At 41.4% G+C, this 18,786-nt stretch overlaps 1 pseudogene; it reads right to left on the bottom strand.

The window, feature by feature from the left end:
- Positions 1 to 14,718: 14,718 nt before the first annotated feature.
- LOC133746929 (GDNF family receptor alpha-2-like) lies at positions 14,719 to 18,743 on the bottom strand (annotated as a pseudogene).
- Positions 18,744 to 18,786: the final 43 nt, after the last annotated feature.

The raw sequence follows: 18,786 nt of genomic DNA, 5'->3' as shown, positions 1-18,786 counted from the left end.
TGAAAGAGAAACGGCAACAAACCAATTAAAAACCAGAAGAAATGGAGGGAATTGCAGATGGACAATGGAATTATTGGTTGATGGGCCCAAAACTATTAACCCAACCTGGAATTCCAGTAAGCCCACTCCTGTTCCTTGATTTAAAAAGACCATTAATCCAGTTACCAGAATTCCATTATGCTGCATGAACAAATGTAACATCACAAACTTCATTAAATAGAGTGAAAAGTGTGAAAAATCCTCAAGAAAAACCAAAGCAAAGAGCCTGTTGCAAGATCTGATATTCAGTTAGCCACAGGAAAAACGGATTGTATTGGAATCCCCTGGCACATTTCTAACTCCATCATTTGGGGCAAGTTCGATGAGCATGTCCCCAATTGTACATCTCCTCCCTCTATTTTCCCACTCTTATATTTAACAGGGATCATGTTTCAGTTAAAATTTAAACACCTAAGAATAATTGTGTGTTAATTACAGAGTTCAACCAATAGTAATATAATAAAACAAAAAAATACTAAAATGGATAAAGTATTACATTGTACATCAAGAGTCAGGACAAGAGCTGATGAAGTCACTGTTTCTCACAGTGTCCATTTCACTTCCACAGGTTTCCCCTTTGGTGCTCAGTTAGTTGTCACTGATCAGGAAGAACATATATTTGTCCCTTTGGGACTGGCTTAATTCACTCAGCATAATGTTTTCCAGAATCCTCCATCTTGTTGCAAATGACCAGATTTCTTTTTTTTTTCCCTATATTAAATTTTTTTATGACCGGATTTCATTGTTTTTGACTGCTGTATAGTATTCTATAGAGTATATGCCCCATAGTTTCTTTATCCAGTCTACTGTTGATGGGCATTTGGGTTGGTTCCAGGTCTTTGCTATTTATTGAGCTCAATAAATATTAATGTGCAGATGGCTTTTTTGTTTGCCAATTTAATTTCCTTTGGGTAAATTCCAATGAGTGTTATGGCTTGGTTGTATGGTAGGTTTTTATTCAGGTTTCTGAGGAATCTCCATATTGACTTCCATAGTGGCTTAACCTGTTTGCATTCCCACCAACAGTGGGTTAGTGTCCCTTTTCCCCCACATCCTCTCCAGCATCTATTGTTGGTAGATTTCTGAATGTGAGCCATTCTAACCAGGGTGAGATGAAACTTCATTGTGGTTTTGATTTGCATTTCTCTGATTGCTAGTGATCTTGAACATTTTTTCATGTGTCTGTTGGCCATTTGGATTTCCTCTTTTTAGAAAATGTCTATTGAGGTCCTTGGCCCATCTCTTAAGTGGGTTGTTTGTTTTGATGTTTTGGAGTTTCTTGATTTTTTTATAGATTCTGGTTATCAACCCTTTATCTGTTGCATAGGTTGCAAATATTTTTTCCCATTCTGTCGGTTGCCTCTTCACTCTCCTGTTTCTTTTGCAGTACAGAAACTTCTCAATTTGATGCAATCCCAATAGTTAATTTTGGCTTTGTCTGCCTGCACCTCCAGATTCTTTTCTAGGAAGTCTTTGCCTGTAGCAATATCTTGTAGGGTTTATCCAATGCTCCCTAATAATTTGATGGTGTTGGGTCATAGATTTAAGTCTTTAATCCATGTTGAGTGAATTTTTGTGTAAGGTGAAATGTAGGGATCTTGCTTCATGCTTCTGCACCTGGAAATCCAATTTTCCCAGCACCATTTATTGAATAGACTGTCCTTACTCCAGGGATTGGTTTTGGATCCTTGATCAAATATGAGTTGGCTGTAGATGTTTGGATTGATTTCTGGTGTTTCTATTCCGTTCCATTGGTCAATCCTTCTGTTTCTGTACCAATACCATGCTGTTTTGATAACAACTGCCTTGTAGTATGTCCTGAAATCTGGCATTGTGATGCCTCCGGCTTTGTTTTTGTTGTCCAAGGTTGCTTTAGCTATTTGAGGTCTCCTCTGTCTCCATATGAAATTCTTCATCATTTTTTTCCAGATCTGAGAGGAATGTCTTTGGTATTTTGATTGGTATTGCATTGAATCTGTAAATTGCTTTTGCGAGAATGGACATTTTGATGATGTTGATTCTTCCAATCCATGAGCATGGAAGATTTTCCCATTTTTTTGGTATCCTCTTATATTTCTTTCTTTAAGGTTTTTTAATTTTCATCGTAGAGATCTTTAATATCCTTGATTAAGTTTATTCCAAGGTATTTGATTGTTATTGTGGCTATTGTGAATGGGATTGATCTTAGAAGTTCTTGCTCAGCCATGGCACTGCCTGTGTATACAAAGGCTATTGATTTTTGTGCATTCATTTTATATCTTGCTGCTTTGCCAAACTTTACTAAGAGACTATTGGTACTCATAGAAAAGTTCTTTGGATCCCCTAAATAAAGAAAGAGGGATAGTTTGAGTTCTTCCTTCGCAATTTGTATCCCTTTAATTTCTTTTTCTTGCCTAATAGCTCTGGCTAAAACTTCCAGAACTATATTGAATAGCAGTGGTGATAGTGGGCATCCCTGTCTGGTACCAGATCACAGTGGAAATGCTTCCAAATTTTCCCCATTCAATAGGATGCTGGCCATGGGTTTTTCATAAATTGCTTTGATTGTATTGTGGAATGTTCCTTCCATATGCAGTTGGCTTAGAGTTTTCACCATGAAAGGGTGTTGTATTTTATCAAATGCTTTCTCTGAGTCTATTGAGAGAATCATATGGTTTTTCTTCTGCAGTCTGTTAATGTGGTGTATCACGTTGATTGTTTTGCGAACCTTGAACCACCCCTGCATACCAGGGATTAATCCTACTTGGTCTGTGTGGATGATCTATCTGATGTATTGTTGCATTCTATTGGCCAGAATTTTATTGAGTATTTTTGCATCTATGTTCACCAGTGATATTGGTCTGTAATTCTCTTTCTTTTTTTTATTTTTAACTTTTATTTAATGAATATAAATTTCCAGTGTACAGCTTATGGATTACAATGGCTTCCCCCTCCCATAACTTCCCTGCCACCCACAACCCTCCCCTCTCCCGCTCCCTCTCCCCTTCCATTCACATCAAGATTCATTTTCAATTCTCTTTATATACAGAAGATCAATTTAGTATAAAGATTTCAACAGTTTGCACCCACATAGAAACACAAAGTGAAACATACTGTTTGAGTACTAGTTATAGCATTAAATCAAAATGTACAGCACATTAAGGACAGAGATCCCACATGAGGAGCAAGTGCACAGTGGCTCTTGTTGTTGACCCAACAAATTGACACTCTAGTTTATGGCGCCAGTAACCATCCTAGGCTGTCATCATGAGTTGCCAAGGCTATGGAAGCCTTCCAAGTTTGCCGACTCTGATCATATTTAGACAAGTTCATAAAAGACAGAGTGAGGATAGTAACCAATGATCCTAAGAGTGGCATTTACCAGGTTTGAACAATTATACAGCATTAAGTGGGGAAGAGGACCATCAGTACACACAGGTTGGGAGTAGAGCCATTGGTGGTAGAGTAGAGGTTATGATTACAAAGGAATGAGGCCCAAGTGTGCTAGACAGGGTCTAGAACAAAGGACAGAGTCATTATTAGATGTGCTAAGAAAGGTGCTGTCTAAGCTACAATTAAGTTTTCTGATTGAGAGGCAAATAGAACCTGATAGAAGGGGCTTGATAATAATCTGGTGGGCTTTAGGCCTTGTAAATTCAGAGGCCCAGACCTATCTATCTCTTCACATGGGGTATATCCTAAGGGAGGTGTGAACCTCCTAGGGGAAGGCACTCTGTTGACTTTCATGACTTGGCTGGCCTGGGAGGAGAGCTGGCCAGGTAAAGGCTGGTGGCATCTCTAACAGGAAATTTACAGTTCTGCCTGCAATGTTGCTGACCCTACTTGACCATCCCCTCAGCTGCTGTGGTCCCTTTGGAAGTTGGGCTGAGTGAAGGGCTTTTCAGCTTAGAGCCAATAAGATCTGTGGCTCTGACCTGGGTATCCTTTGACTCCAGGGCAGGTCCATTTCCAGTGATCCAGCTCTTGGCAGAGCTGCCAGGGCTCTTCACAAGCTGACTTCTGCTGAAGCCCAGGCTTACCACATTGAAAGCCACTGCAGTGGACTGGCCTGTTGGGTCTCCTTGAGGGCAGGTCACTGTACAGATCAGCCATTAATAGGCCTGCCACCCATTGCTTCTGATGCCAAGCTTTCTTTTCCTCCTGGTTTGTGTTCAAGCAGACCAGAGGATGCAAGTCAAGGGAGTGCCCATATCCCATCTCTAATCTTCGGTGGCCTGAACTACAAGTCTATAGTCACAGGCATGTTCTGTAGTAGTTTTTCTAAGGTAGACAATGCCCATGAGGAAAATTATATTCTCACTTTAAAACTTTCTTTCCCTTTGGTCTGAAAGGGAGGTTTTTTCTACTTACTGTATACTTTGCTGATGGCGAAGTGAATCTAGCTATGAGATTATTATTTAAGTTCTTATTTTGGCTATGCTATTACAGAAAAATGTTAGCCATCTCTTTTATAAGGTCTAAAGATTAAATTGTGCATCCTACAGATTCCTTTATAGTAGAATTAGTTTCCTACCTTGAAGAGAATAGAGAAATGAAAGAACAAGTTGTGCTTAGAATAGAGAAATGAGGGAGCAAGTCCTAGATCGCTTGCTGACAATAGCAATATTACATGAATACTTAGCAAACCATTTCAACCATTAGATAACAACTTAAGAAAACATTTACCAGAAGGTCCAATGCCTTCTATAAATTTTAAGAATGATGTATTTGAAAACACCTCTTAAATATCTAACATGGTGTAGTTTGTTTAACCAGTAAACTTAAGCACAACCATGTAAAATGTTTTTAGTTTCTTTCTACCAACAAGTTTAAAACATATGATACACAGATTCAGGTCACACAAATTAAAATGTAGCTTTGATTGATTTTAGCAGCTGAAATTTATGGACAATCTTATCTATAAGCCATTTAAAATAAAACTCTTAATAAAATTTCCCCATGTGGACATACAATATGTACACACATATAACATAGCATAATAGACCAATATAGCAATTTTAATAATAGCTTTTAAAATCTTTAACTCTTTTTGTAGATTGCCAATTGATTTGAATTGCTTTTTGTTTTTAGATTACTTTAACACATTGCTTTAACAGAGCATCAGAGTGTAATTCTATGTCAAAGAGAAATTGAGCTTCCTGTGATCTTTTGCTGTGAGGTTTCCTTCCTTTAACTTCTTTCATATTGGTGACCATGTTTCTGTGTTTCTGTGTGTAAGACATCTTTAAGCATCTTTTGCAGGGCAGGATGAGTGGCAACAAATTCTTTCAGTTTCTGTTTGCTATGAAAAGTCTTAATTTCACCTTCATTCACAAATGAGAGCTTTGCAGGATATAATATTCTGGGCTGGCAGTTTTTCTCTCTTAGTACCTGGGCTATATCTCGCCATTCCCTTCTAGCTTGTAGGGTTTCTGATGAGAAGTCTGCTGTGAGTCTAATTGGAGATCCTCTGAGAGTAATCTGACGTTTCTCTCTTGCACCTTTTAGAATCTTTTCTTTATGTTTCACTGTGGTGAGTTTGATTACAATGTGTCGTGGTGAGGATCTCTTTTGGTCATGTTTATTAGGGGTTCTATAAGCTTCCTGTACTAAGATGCCTCTGTCCTTCTCCAAACCTGGGGAATTTTCTGCTAGTATCTCACTGAAAATGCCTTCTAATCCTTTCTCCCTCTCCATGCCTTCAGAAACTCCTAGAACCCGAATGTTGGGTTTCTTAAGAGTATCCTATAGATTCCCGACAATATTTTTTAGATTTCTAATTTCTTCTTCTTTTCTTTGGTTTGCCTGTTTCCTTTCCTGTTCTCTGTCTTCTAAGTCTTATATTCTCTCTTCTGCTTTGCCCATTCTGTTTTTAAGGCTCTCTAATGTGCTTGTCATTTGATCTATTGAATTCTTCATTTCATTGTGTTTTTTTGTCACTATCACAGTTTCATGTTCTACTAGTTGTTTCATTTCATTTTGATTCCTCCTTAATATTTCATTTTCACGAGAGAGATTTTTCTATCTTGTCAATTAAGGATTTCTGTAGTTCAAGAATTTGTTTTTGAGAACTTCTTAATATTCTTATCAAATTTTTGAGGTCTGCTTCTTGCATTTCTTCAATCTCATCATCTTCATAATCTTGAATTGGGGTGTCTTTTTCATTTGGGGGCATCATGGTGTCTTCCTTGTTCTTGTTACCTCGGTTTTTGCGTTTGTTGTATGGCATGTTGGAGATATTTGGTTTCTTCACTGTGGTGTTTTTTCTTGTTACACTATGGCTCTATATTAAGTGGACTGTCTGCTTTCAGTGGAGCCTTAGAGGCTTGAGATAAGTGTGGCCTGAGAGCTGTGTTTGGTTCCTCAGGGTTGAGGGTGTGTCAAAGATGACACTCCCAGGTTAGGCGTGGTAAATCTCTCTTTCTTTTTTTTTTTTTGATTCAAAGGGAAGTAATTCCGCACAGCTGAACGTAATTGGAGGTAGTTAGCAGGCGAATGATATACCCACAGGAGCCAGAGATCGGAAGCTCTTTCCCAAGGACCACACAGGGAATCTGTGCTGCCCTCAGTGTGGGCTCCAATTCTCCTGCAGTCTCCCACTGGGTTGCCAAGTTAGATGCTAATCTCCTGTTATTTCACCCCTCCCCCCAGAGTCAGGTTTTTCTGCTAGGCTCAGGGCCGGTGCAGACCTGAGGTCGCCCTGCTTATGACGTATGTCCAAAACGGCGCCTGCTCTTTGTCTTGCTCGCCTTTGAGGGGTGAGTGGAGAGAGAGAAACTCGTGTCCGTATCGGTCACTTTTTTTTTTTCCTCTCTCTCTTCTAGTTAGCCTGGTGAGATTTTCCCCACGGAGTTTCAAGCCTTGTTCCCTCTAGTCTCCTCTTTCCGCTTGCCTGCTGGTGTCTCAGGCTATTGAGGTTCGGCTCACCTCGCGTTCCAGCGCTGGTGCATTGAGTCTGCTGCTGGTGTCCCGAACTTGGGCTTCCACGCTCTCCACGCAGGTCCACTGTGAATCACTAGTTCTGGAAGAGTTTCCTATGCTGTTTCATCCCCTACTCTTCCTTGACCCTGCAGTATCTCCACTGTTATTAACCTGTGTGTCTTGCTGAACTATCAATGTGCTCCCTTCCTATTACGCCATCTTGTAATTCTCTTTCAATGCTGCATCTTTTAAAGAAGAGGAAATTATAAATCTAGAAAATATTGTTGGGAATCTACAAGATACTATATAAAAACCCAACATTCGGGTTCTAGGAGTTCCTGAAGGCATGGAGAGAGTGAAAGGATTAGAAGGCATTTTTATTGAGATACTAGCAGAGAACTTCCCGAGTTTGGAGAAGGACAGAGACATCCTAGTACAGGAAGCTCATAGAACCCCTAGTAAACTTAACCAAAAGAGATCCTCACCACAACACGTTGTAATCAAACTCACCACAGTGAGTTTCTGGAAGTAAACGAGGATAACAACACAACAAAACACAACTTATGGGATACAGCAAAAGCAGTGTTAAGAGTAAAGTTTATATCAATAGGTGCCTACATCAAGAAATTTGAAAGGCACCAAATAAAAGAGCTTTCACTTCATCTCAAGGATCTAGAAAATCTACAGCAAACCACACCCAAATCTAGAAGAGAAATAATTAAAATCAGAGATGAAATCAACAGGATTGAATAATAAATACATTACAAAAAATAAGCCAAATGAGGAGCTTGTTTTTTGAAAAAATAACCAACATTGACACCCCATTGGCACAACTAACTAAAAATACAAACATCATCTTGGTAAGTGTAGCCTGTAGATTTTGAACCATAATACCCTAATGTGCAGAGTGCTTGGATACCATAACTGATACTACCTCATATCTGTTGATTTTCTGTTTATTTGATTGTTTTTTTCTGTTTTGAATAAAAACCAATAGAAGGAGATACAGCAACAAACAAATTCAAAATCAGAAAAAAACAAGGAAATTGCAGATGGACAATGGAATTATCCACGGATGCACCCAAATCTATAAAACCAAAACAAAATTCCAGAAAACCCATTCCTGTGCCCTAATATAAAAAGATAATTCATTCAGTTACATGTATTCCATTTTCCAGCATAAAACACATTGTAACATCATAAAATTCATGAAATATAGTGAAATGCACAAAAACATTCAAGAAAACAGAAAGCAAAGAGGCTGTTGCAACATCCGATATTGAGTTAGCCACAGGAGAAAAGGATTGTTCCCATTTCCTCCACCCATCAATGGCCAAATTCCAGAGACATTCTACTGAGAGCAATGAGAAAATTGCAGGCAAACTCGTTTTAGCAAGAAGTAAAATGCCTCCATTATAAGAAAGCATAACCGATCATCTTCACAACACAAGCATCGTCTTTGTCAGAGTTGCCAGGAGACTTCCAACCATAATACTCCAGGTTTTAGAGTGTTTACCAAAATGGATACTACATCAAAACTTAGTTGTTTTGGGCGAATAAAAAACAAATGAAAGAGAAATGGCAACAAACACATTCAAAATGAGAAAAAAAATGAGGGAATTGAAGATGGACAATGGAATTACCGGCTGAAGCGCCCAAAGCTATGAAACCCACCTGGAATTCCAGAAAGCCCAATCCTGTGCCCTGATTTAAAAAGACTATTCATCCAGTTACCTGAAGTACTTTATCCAGCATGAAACAAAATGTAACATCATAAAATTCATGAAATATAGTGAAATGCACAAAAACTCCTCAGGAAAACCCAAAGGAAAGAGGCTGTTGCAAGATCTGAGACTGAGGTAGCCACAGGAGAACCAGATTTTTCTCATTTCATCCACCCATCCCTGGCCAAATTGTGAAGGAATTCCATTTGAGTGTAACCAGAAAATCGCAGGCAAATTCGTTTTGCAGAAAACTAAAGTCCTTCTGTTCTAGGAAAGGCTTACCATTCATCTTCACAAACACAAACATCGTCTTTGTCAGTGTTGTCAGTAGATGTTGAACCATAATACTCCAGTTTCTAGAGTGCTTGTATATCAAAATGGACACTACAACAAAAGCGTTAGTGGTTTTAGTCAGAATAAAAAACGAATGAAAGAGATACAGCAATAAACAAATTGAACAAGAAGAAACCGTTGGAATTGCAGAGAAGCAATGGGAATATCGGCCAATGCGCCCAAAACCATTAAGCCAACCTTGAATCCCAGAAATCCCACTGCTGTGCCCTGATTTAAAAAGACCATTCATTCAGGTACCTGAATTCCTTTATCCAGCATGAAACACAATGTGACATCATGAAATTCAGTAAAAACAGTAAAATACACGAAATATATGCAAGAAAGCCCAAAGGGAAGAGGCTGCTGTGAGAACCAATATTGAGTTAGCACACGAGAACTGGCTTTTTCTCTTCCTTCCACCCATAGCTAGCGAAATTGCAGAGGAATTCCGAGTGATTGTATGCAGGTAAATGAGAAGACTCGTTTTGCAGAGTACTAAAATGCTTCTGTTCTATGAAAGGCTTAACTTTCATCTTCACAAACACAAACGTCATCTTGGTCAGTGTTGCCTGTAGATTTTGATCTATAAAACTCCAGTTTGTTGTATGCTTAAATATCAAAATGTGTACGATGTCAACATTGTAGTTTTTTTGTTGTTGTTGTTCATAATAAAAACGAATGAAAGAGACATGTCAACAAATACATTCAAAATGAGAAACAAATGAGGGAATTGCAGATGGACAACGGAATTACTGGCTGATGCGCCCAAAGCTATGAAACCCACCTGGAATTCCAGAAAACCAAATCCTGTGCCCTGATTTAAAAAGATCATTCATCCAGTTACCTGAATTCCGTTACCCAGCGTGAAACACAATGCAACATCTTAACTTCATTAAAAATAGTGCAATTCATGAAATATATGCTAGAGAGCCCAAAGCAAGCGGCTGCTGCAAGATGTGATATCGAATAAGCCACATGAGACCACGATTTATCTCATTTGAGCCATGATCAATGGCGAAATTCCCGAGCAATTCTGAATGTTTGTAACCGGAAAATCACAAGCAAACTCGTTTTGCAGAAAACAAAAATCCTTCTGTCCTATCAAAGGCTTAACATTCCTCTTCTCAACACAAACATCATCCTTGGCAGTGTTGCCCCTAAATTTTTATTCATAATAGCCCAGTTTGCAGTGTGCTTGTATATCATAATGGATACTACGTCAATACTGTTGGTTATTTTTTTCCTTTGGTTTGAATAAAAACCGAAAGAAAGACATAGGGCAACAAACAATTGCAAAAAAAGAAACAAACAAGAAAATTGCATATTAACCAAAGATTATCCGCTGGCGCAAGTCCTTGGGCCCCTGCACCCACATGGGAAACCCAGAGGAAGCTCCTGGCTCCTGGCTTCAGATTGGCACAGGTCTGGCAGTTGTGGCCAACTGGGGAGTGAACCGTCAGGTGGGAGACCTCTCTCTCTCTCTCTATATCTCTCTCTCTCTCTCTGCCTCTCCTCTCTCTGTGTAACTCTGACTTTCAAATAAATAAATAAATCCTTAAAAATAGATTTAATGTATTTCATAGATACGGTTCTAAGAAGACCACCATACTTCACCCTCCCTCCCTTAATCCTCTCTCTTTCTTTTCCTTTTTTCTTTAACTTTTGCAATAAAATACTTTCAATTTACTGTATAATTACAAGTATAATGCACCACTATCATAAGTTTTAACAAGCAAAAAGTAGAAAGATCACTTTTATTTCTATAATATGTATATATCAATGATGTGTAGTATAACTGTAGAAAATCATGGCAAAATTTTATTGTGGCTTAATCAATTTCATGAAAACTTAAATTTTCAAAAATCCATGATTTTAATAATTTTCTGGGAGTAAAATAATTTATGAGACTCTCAATCCACAAGTATCTTCATATCTGCTGATCATACTATTATTTAACCTATATGTTATTAAATATGCATTATTTTATTTATCATTGTTTTTAATGCACTTGTGTGACCTATTTTTATCATTAGTATCTGATTGTGAATCAGAACTGCTATTATTAATCCCAGGCCTTCTTGGGGGGCTTTCTATTTGTGACATGGACTTGATGGAAATAATCTAAAGTGTCTTTGCAACTATTTCATGTCCCCAGATTCTTAGAGTCATCTTGACCCATTCAATATTTCTTAGTTCCCAGAGGATATATTATTTTAGTTTGGCTGAAATTCTAGAGGATTGTAACTGAAACTGCCATGTTGAATGCTCAAAGTGTACCTGTAAATACGAATATTGTTCTCTATGATGCTCCTGATAATTTCCAAGATCTTTGCTTTATTTCCATTCACTTTTTCCCTTATTTTCCACTTTAAAGGTAATTGAATGAACTATTTTTTTAACAAATTCACTTTTATGTGTTTATCACTTTATTATTACTCCTACAAAATAACATTTCTACCCTCAGTAATTTATACTCTAATGTAATTTATACTCTAATAAGCACAAGGTTTTTAAGTTTACTTTGTATTTGAGTTTATTATTTATTTATTTTTTATTTTTTTTACAGGCAGAGTTAGACAGTGAGAGAGAGAGAGGGAGAGACAGAGAGAAAGGTCTTCTTTTTCCTTTGGTTCAACCCCCAAGTGGCTGCTAAGGCCAGTCCACTCTGCCGATCCAAAGCCAGGAGCCAGGTGCTTCTTCCTGGTCTCCCATGTGGGTGCAGGGCCCAAGGATCTGGGCCATCCTCCACTGCACTCCTGGGCCACAGCAGAGAGTTGGACTGGAAGAGGAACAACCAGGACAGAATCCAGTGCCCCAACCAGGACTAGAATGTGGGGTGCCGGTGCTGCAGGCGAAGGATTAGCCTAGTCAGCCATGGCACTGGCCCTGTATTTGAGTTTCTGAATATTTCACAATTATATCATCAAATCATAGTGCATACCAGTGCTAGCACCCTGAGCATGTAACCATGTTTGCTAGCTTTTTCGTTGTGCTGTCAATTCACTCACAATTCTGGAACAAGCAATTTCTATCTTCAAAACTTCTCAGAGACATCTAGGCCAGAGTACTCTTTGTTTCAAGGATGCTTTTCACCCTTTTTGGATTTTTTATGGGATTACTTTCCTATTGATGTTGAAATTTAATAGTGCTCATGTTGTTCCTTTGAGATCACTCTGGAAAGGGCAAGACCTGTTCTGGATTTTAGTTCCTGCAAATTTTTATATGATTTTGATCATATTTCTAGGCATTCATTGTTTCTGCCAAAATACTTTATTCACTCACGGTTATCACAACATCATTTTATTATAAAAATTATACCCATCCATTTTTGTCTTTGAATTCAAAGATATTACCTACATATAATTTCTATAATTTCATTTTCTTAGTGTATCTAGATCTTGCATCAAGATCCCATAGATAGCTTCATTGGCTTTCTCATTGTAAGATTATTAGCACTCTGAAAAATGTCTAAGTTGTCTTGGAATCCTTCATGTACACAGTATCTCTGAATGGGTTAGCACCAAAGTATTTGTTCATGCTATGAGAATCACAGATTTTAAAACTATTTTATGGTTTTAGGGAACACCAAATTTATCACTAGTACTGAGATTTTTGGTAGCATCAGTCAACACAAGAGAATACTGCAGATATTATCCTGGATAATTATCCCGCAGATATTAACTGCCATGATGTTTACTTGATTTAACTTTTTTAGCCTTTTTGTAATTATCTAATTATTATTTAATTGTAATGGAACATTATGTAACAAATTGCTTTTATTGGCTCTTACTCTACCATTGCTCCTGTACTACTTACAGTAATTAGCATATAATTGTAACAGATGTATTCTTTTTTTATTGGTGGATTTTGCTTAATTAACCATGAATGCGGGCCGGCTCCATGGCTTAACAGGCTAATCCTCCACCTTGTGGCACCGGCACACCGGGTTCTAGTCCCGGTTGGGGCGCCGGATGCTATCCCGGTTGCCCTTCTTCCAGGCCAGCTTTCTGCTATGGCCCGGGAAGGCAGTGGAGGATGGCCCAAGTCCTTGGGTCCTGCACCTGCATGGGAGACCAGGAGAAGCACCTGGCTCCTGCCTTTGGATCAGCAAGATGCGCCGGCTGCAGCGGCCATTGGAGGGTGAACCAGTGGCAAAAAGAAAGACCTTTCTCTCTGTCTCTCTCACTATCACTCTGCCTGTCAAAAAAAAAAAATAACCATGAATGTGGACCAGGGGCCCCAGCCCCAGCCCCAGCTGGGCTTACAGCAGCCAGGCACACAGAGGGAGTGGAGGGGCCAGGAGCCATCTGTTCCCATTGTAGATAATGTTAATAAAAAATAAACTTTAGAATAACACCTTTTCATCATCTTGGGAGGGATGAGTGGAAGGGGTATTATTTCGATAGGTCCATTTCTTAAAAAAATGAAAGAACAGGGAACCACAGGACACACGGATGTGATGTGCATATACACACATTTGGAAAGACTGTATGTAGAGCTGACTTAGGTCTCAGAGATGGAGGAGGGCATGGGCATGAGAGGGGCATGCAGACAACTGCTGCAGATGTGTGCCCACTGCCAGATCCTGCTGCCCCTCTCCAGCGAGACCACACCCACCCACCCAGCACCAACAAAGCCTCATTTCTCTCTGACCCTAAAACTCTTGCCACCAAGGAGGCAGAAGCCCCCACCTCCACCCTGGAGCTGGTGCCCCAGGTGGCCTGGGCTGGGCTCTCTGCCATCCATGCCTCCCAGGGAGCTCAGGGTACCTCACCCCTTCTGCAGGTGTCTCCCACCCATGCCAGACTCTGGCCCACCAGCCCGCTGAGGGCACAGAAGCAGTCAACACTCCTGCAGCTAAGAGAAGGGGCAGATGGGGCCTACAGGTTCCCGGTGCCTGCTGCCCTCATCAGCCCCCGGCAGGTGTCCAGCATGGGCTGCCCTGCTGTCGGAGGCCACCCAACAAACCACACGGAGACACGCAGCACTCAGTCAATTCATCACCACATTTATTGCCTCGTAGCGTTCCAAGCCAAAGTAGGGGGCCCGGCAATGAGGGACTGGAGGCAGTCTCCTTAAAGAAACCCTTCAGTCTCCAGCCCCGAGCACACAGAAAGACAAGGATATATACCCCAGACCCCATACAGATAACATTCATTGTGTGCAATCATGCATAGCACAGGAACAGAGCAAGTTTACAAAGTAGCAATGATCAGGGTACAAGCTCTGCAGATAGAGCAAAGAACATCATAAACCTTCATCAGAAGTCACATCCTGCCTGCAGGAATGTGGGATGAAAAACCTTGTGCCTTCATCCTTCAGGACAATAAGCACAGGAAACAGGATTAGATAAGGGACAGCCTCAGCCTGCTGCATCTCATGTCGGGCCAGGGCCACTGGCCCCGACACCCTGCCTCAGCCTGCAGCAGGCACAGTCACACGTCCCCTTGGCAGTAGGGGTCTTGGTCTCTTGCTTCAAAGGGGTCCAGAGAAGAAAACTCCAGCCGAGGATGGAGGCTGGCCCCCTGCTTGTCTGTCCGGCTTAGAAAAACTTCTCCAGAGAAGAAACCTGGGAGGAGACAGGCTCAGAGACAAGGTGGGAGAAGACTCACTTTTGTCTTGTTTTGTTTGCAAGGTGTGTGTGGTTGTCTCGTGTGTGTCTCTGTGTGTGTCTGCTGTGTCAGGTGGGAGTTCTTGTCGTGTCAGTTCCCCGGGGTGGGGTCTACAAGGCCCAGGTGAGCATGAGGAGGGGGAGTGCAGCCAAGGCAGCTGACGGCCTGGCTTGGCTGAGGCCTGAGTTGGTTTGATCACCTTGCTGCTTCCTGAGATGATGTCTGTCGTCAGCTCCGTGAAGCACAGGCTCAACTCTGGAGCTGTTGTCCTTCAGCCCCTGCTCCTGGACAGGTGGTCATGGCACTTGTGCCCAGGCCAGTGTTGTCACCCAGGTCATCTGGCAGACAAGGTGTCTTCTCCACCCGAGGGGCCTACGTGGCCAGGAACAAGGGGCCCTTTGGGGACACGCTCACATCTGTGCGGTTGCCAAAGGCCTGCATGGTGTTCCAGAGGTGCGGGTTCTCGGTGAAGTCCCTCAGGAACCTCTCACACTCCTCCTCTATGTTCCCCTGCTGCGACAGCTGCACCACGCTGGTGGGGCTGGAGTCCACGCAGTGGGGTGTCATGTCTTAGCCGACCATGCCCGTGTAGGAGCCCAGACACGCTTGGTCACTGTCCCCTGGGCAGCAGGTGAGTGTGCGGTAGGAGGCACGACAGTTGCCATGGAAGTCGGCCAGCCTGGACCGGCACAGGTGGTCGGTGCAGCTCAGGGCACGCAGATCCAGGCAGGTGGTGCTCCTTGTCCTCGTAGGAGCAGCTAGGCAGGATGGTCTGGTGGCGGGCGGCGCTCGCGCACGCCTGGTCTCCGCAGGAGCAGAGGAGCATGCGGTAGGGGTACCCACTGGGCACTCTGTCGAAGACCTGGTGCAGGGCCTTGTGGCACTGGCGACAGCTGCAGCACTCCGTATGCGAGTTCCCAGGTTGAGGATGGAGATAAGGAGTGCAGCTTCTTGCAGTTGCCATTCAGGTCGCAGGCCTTGGCCACGTGCAGGCACTGGTTGCTCTTGGCACTGACCACCGGGTCTGCCCCTGTCCCTGAGAAGATGGAGGCAAGCCTGAAAACATCAGAGAGGCGGGAGGTGACCGGCTCGCAGGGAGAGGCCTCCTAAAACTCCTCCCCCTCGGTCAGCCCCGGGTGGAGGCTCCTGTAGATCTGCAGGCACTGCAGCTCCTTCATGGTCCACTTGCAGAGGCCATCACACAGCGGGCTCTCCTGCAGCACCTCCGGGCCGCCTGGCACTCCTTATGGGCCAGCCCGGGGTTGCGGTCGCGGTCCGCCAGGCACCGCCGCAGCGTGCGGTAGCCAGAGCTGCAGTCAGATTCCTCCTTGCACAGCTCATTGGCCCAGACAGTCATGGGGTGCCAGCCATGGAGCTCGGGCCCTGCAGGGAGGAAGGGCTGGCTGAAGAGTGGAGGGTCTCGGCTAAGCAGAGGCAGAAGGCATTTGCCAAGATCACGTTAAATAAATCCCACAGTTTTTTTTGTTTTATTTTTTTTTTTGGCTTTCTCCCTAGTCCTGGGCGGGAAACTCACTGGCTCCCCAGCACCCTGCTGGGACACAAATCCACCCACAGAGCCTCCACAACCTCCTCCTCCTCCTCCTCCTCCTCCTCCCTGTCCCCACCCGACCCCGCGGAGGGCAGCTGCCTTCATTTTGTTCTATTTTGTTTTAATTTACTGTTATCACTTGTGTGAATCATCAATATCCTAGGGACAGCCAATTACAACAATATATCATCAACGACATGAAAATTTTAATTTTGTTAACAATTTTAAGGGCCCAGTTTTTAAAATCTTGTCCAGTATAATCATTTTCACATTCCAGGTGGTATATTTTTAAATCTTTCTTTAGTTCTGATAACCCACAAATTATCCTATTGTTATGAACTCAGTGATGTAGTGCTGCTTACAAGTATGCTTCCTTCAAGATTTATTGGATATTCTGCAAAATTTCACTTTATGTTTCATTCATTTCTGTTTTCCCTTGAATTTTAATGCAAATGTAGTGAAGTTTTTCTCCAAGTGGTCATCATAACTGTTGTCAGTTTCTCAATTCTTCCACCTATAAATTGAGTTTTTACTTACAATAAACAATATATAAACAACTGCAGCCCTTTTGTGTTTTTAGGTTTATCTTTTAATTTATTTCCAACAGATGTGCACATCATCTATATTTTGCCAGCCACTCCTCCCACTGTGCCCCTCAGGACATCTTGCTCAATTTTAATTGTGAGACCACTGACACTCTCTCCTAGCCACTGAATTACACACATTTCTCAGAACCTGCATAGCCTAATGGAACAATGTTCTCATTACTGGCTACATATGTTTGTTTATTCCTCAGTTCTATATAACAGTGCCTTCCATTATTACATTTTAAAGAGTATCTCTAGGAGCTAGTGTTTTGGCATAGCAAGTTCTGGCTGGTGTGAGCATTTGGGGAGTGAACCAGTAGGTGGAAGCCCTCTCTCTGTATCTACCTGACTCTAACTGTCTTTCAAATAGATAAAAAATAATAAAATAGTAATCTAAAATAAAGCAGAATGGTGTAACAAAATATGGAATTAAAAGAAAGCAATATTATGACAGATAAGTTGAATTACATAACAATCATTTTAAAAGGAAGTGGTCTAAAATCTCAATTAAAAGTCAAATGATTAGACAGTACAGAGAAAATAAGATGAATTATATACTCCCTATCAGATATATACATTAAATGTAAAAACACAAATTCATTTAAAATGGAAAATATTTGCCACACTAACATTTGACAAATCAAAACTGAGGAATATGAGCTTTTGCAAGGTGTAATTAATAACCAAAACTACCATGAGGAATAAAAATGTCATTTCATATTTACAAGCAGTTCAATTAATCAAGACAATGCAATAATCCTAAAATTTTTGCACCCAAAATGCATCTTGTAAAATAAGATAGAGTATTTAAAAAGAAAAAAATTGCAAGAATCATCTGTTATCCCAGTACATTTTATTCAGCAAATAACAGAATGAGTCAGAAGAAAATCTCCAAGAACATACAGGTGAAACCACCACTCTCAAGTATCCATAGAAGATTTACCAAAATAGATGTAGGCCATAAAACAAATATTAATTACAGGATAATATAAAAAAGATAGTATGCAAATTATATTCTATGACCACAAACCAAATCCAAAAGAGCTATCACACTGAAGTGTCAGGAAAACACTGAAGTTCGTAGCAACTCAGTGGGACACATTTCTGTAAAACTGAGTGCAAGAGTTAATGAAGACATTAGAAGGCATAAATGCTGAATGAAAATACAACATTAGAGAATCTGTGTAATGTATCTTTAGAGACATTAAAGAAAAAATAGCAGTAAATGCCTGTAAAGGATTTTCAGTAGTTCATTATAAAAACACACCTTGGGGCTGGGGCTGGCGCTGTGGCGTAGCGGGTAAAGCTGCAGCATGCAGTGCCAGCATCCCCTATGGGTGTCGGTTCAAGTCCCTGCTGCTCCACTTCCCATCCATCTTTCTGCTGTGTCCAGGTGCTTGGGCCCCGCACCCATGTGGGAGACTCTGAAGAAGCTCCTGGCTTCTCGATTCTGATCAGCACAGCTCCGGCTGTTGCAGCCAACTGGGACATGAACCAGTAGTTAGAAGACTTCTCTCTCTCTCTCTCTCTCTCTCTCTGCCTCTGCCTTCTCTCTCCACGTAACTCTTTCACATAAGTAAATAAATCTTAACAAAAAGCACATTGAAGAGAGAACTGAATTTTCTCTGAAATTTTTGAAGCCCCCTCATATAAGAATTGCCTCAAATCAATTACCTTGATTTCCACCTAAGGGAACTAGAAAAGGAGCAAATTAAACCCCAAACAACAGGTAAAACATGAAGATGAACGTCTGCTGTGGTCTGATCAGAGCACTAAATGCTGACAGGTGATCAAGAGGGATGCGGTTATCACCGGGTGAGGCTGTTAGATGGCCAGGTGTGTTCAGCAACCTCACAAAATAGATCCAGTGTGCATCTTTTCATTTATCCCCTTGAAGATTCTGGGAATGTCCAGACACCAGACACTAGATCTCTGATGCACCCCAACTTGCCAGGCCCATCATCTGTGACCCCCACTTCTGCATCTGCTGTGAGTCCATTTCTGTGGTTTATAAACTACTAGGGCCATAATAGCTCTCCAGA

This window comes from Lepus europaeus, chromosome 18 (genome assembly GCF_033115175.1).
Source record: "Lepus europaeus isolate LE1 chromosome 18, mLepTim1.pri, whole genome shotgun sequence".
Lineage (NCBI taxonomy): Eukaryota > Metazoa > Chordata > Mammalia > Lagomorpha > Leporidae > Lepus > Lepus europaeus.
Note: the sequence above shows the minus strand (reverse complement) of the source record. Positions and strands in the feature narration are given on the sequence as shown.